The sequence below is a fragment of the Elaeis guineensis genome, chromosome 6 (genome assembly GCF_000442705.2).
Source record: "Elaeis guineensis isolate ETL-2024a chromosome 6, EG11, whole genome shotgun sequence".
NCBI lineage: Eukaryota > Viridiplantae > Streptophyta > Magnoliopsida > Arecales > Arecaceae > Elaeis > Elaeis guineensis.
The window spans coordinates 40023435-40025724 of NC_025998.2; the positions used below are offsets into that span (position 1 = coordinate 40023435).

Consider the following 2290-nt stretch of genomic DNA (forward strand, 5'->3'; position numbering starts at 1 on the left):
CATGTAAAACTCCTCCCTCCTAACACCTATAAAAAGGCTTTTGTACTCCCATTGGAGGGGAAGCCCAGAAATTCTTCTAGAGCCTTGCATAGAGGAAAAGAAAAGGGACTACTCCGTGAGCAGCTAGGCTAGCAGTCTCGGGAGTGGAGAAGAAATTTTGTAACGACATAGAGTGGGTTTATTGTTCTAAACTTTCTTGTATTTCTTTATATGCAATAAAGATTATGCTTTTTATTTAAATCATCATGAGTTCTTTGTTTGCTCTCTTTCATATGCTTTTATTTATGCTTTTCTGTTAGATTAATATTAGGAATAACTTTTACTTTCCGGAGACGCACCGTGATCTATGGGTACGGGGCGTGCTGAGGAAAGAAGAGTTGTTTACCTAGTACTTTCTGGAGACGCGCCGTGATCTACGGGTATGGAGCGTGTCGAGAAAAGATAGATATTTTTTTTAAGATTAATCACATCTATTTAATTAAAAAAGAGGTACAACTCTACTAGTGCAAAATTAATTCAAAACTCCCGAGCTCTTTATTTTCTAATTACATCAATTTTAAGATAATTTATTTTCTAAATCAAAAATAATGCTTCTTTTTTTATTTTATAATCTCAACTTAGTCCAAGATCCCTGAGGATATGATCTCGACTCATCCTACCTACATGTGAGTAGAGTTATTTTTGGTGCTATCAACGACTACGCATCAAATTTTGGCGCTATTGTCGGAGTCCTTGGCATGGTTGAATTAAAAAAAAAAGCCACTGACATTTCATAACACTTAAATAAAATAGTGTAACCTCAAATATAAAAATTTCTAACTTGATTGGACACCTTGTTTCTTTGCATTGCATCTCCATAATTAACTTTAAGGGCGCAACCCATTAACTAAGATAAGGTGGGGATTTGATCACCCTTTCTTGGCCCACAAATCACTCACTCCCTTGCATTTGCATAACCTAGACCTTAATCTAAAATTAATTAGACGTTGACCCCTAAGGATTTCGAGCTCATTAGGACAAGTGACCCTGAAAGTTGAACCAGGTTAGACTTGGTCAGCTAGCTGGTGTCTAGGCAAGTGGTTTGCGGGACGACTGGACCCGAAGGAAGGTGGTTTTTAATTGATTCCGTTTGCTAATCTGGCCAATTTAATTGGTGTCTAAGGAAAGCAACGGGGGGACTCCCACCAACCTTACACTTACCTGGCCAGTTGGTTGGTCAAGCTCTGACTTGGAGGGCTTGAATGCTAACTACAGTTAGGAGCTGTCTAGAACTAGGGTAACTTTAGGATAGAGAGTCTACTGCGTGCTAACTTGATTGTAATTAAAATCTAACCACAACTAATTCTTCTATTAGTTTTAGGACTTCTTAGGATCTCTTCTTAAGAACTCTTTTCTCTCTTCTCTTCTCCTCTTAATAAAAAAAAAATCCTTAACAGACTAGGATAGTCCTATATAGACTTTTTAGTTGCATGTTAGGTCGACGATCACTAAAACCCGACTTGCAATCATTAGACAAAGAATTAGAAAAGACTCTTAGGACTATCCGAGTTAGAAACATGGCTGCACCTGGTGAGGCTAATCCTCCACGCTCATTGAGAGAATATTTCACTCTATCCTCGTATACCTACTCTCCATGCATTCAAGCACCTCCAGTAGAAGCTACCCAATATGAGATTAAGTCTAGCATTATTCAAATGTTGCCATCATTCTATGGACTTAGTAACGAGGACCCATACAAACACTTGGATGAATTTCTTAAAATTTGTTCCACAGTAAAAATTCAAAACTTCTCCGATGATGCCCTTAGGTTGAAACTGTTCCCTTTCTCACTTAAGGACAAAGCCAAGCATTGGTTAAACTCCTTAAACTCTATAACCATTTCAACTTGGGATCATCTTCAAAGAGAATTTCTCAAGAAATACTTTTCAATTGAAAAAATAAATCAAATTAGAAAAGCTATCACTAGTTTTTTCCAATTGGAGGGTGAACTTTTTTATGAGACATGGGAAAGGTTAAGGGACCTCATTCGTAAATGTCTACACCATGCTGTCCCTAAATGGTAACTTTGTCAATGTTTTTATGATGGTCTATCAGAGAAACACCGATAAATGGTTGATGCATTATGTGGTGGGACATTCATGCTAAAGAGTGAGGATGAAGCCTGGCAGCTCTTTGAAACACTTAGTGAGAATTTCTTACATCATATATCTGCCACCTCTAGAGAACAACCGATGCTTCAACAAAAAAGAAGTGAAATTTATCAGATTGGAAACATCATGGATATCCACAG

General features: G+C 37.6%; 1 non-coding gene across 1 annotated transcript; it reads right to left on the reverse strand.

Annotated features, from left to right (window-relative positions):
• Positions 1-1944: 1944 nt before the first annotated feature.
• LOC140858883 (small nucleolar RNA R71) lies at positions 1945-2050 on the reverse strand. The gene has a single exon (XR_012142287.1). It is a non-coding gene; the product is annotated as a small nucleolar RNA R71 (small nucleolar RNA).
• Positions 2051-2290: the final 240 nt, after the last annotated feature.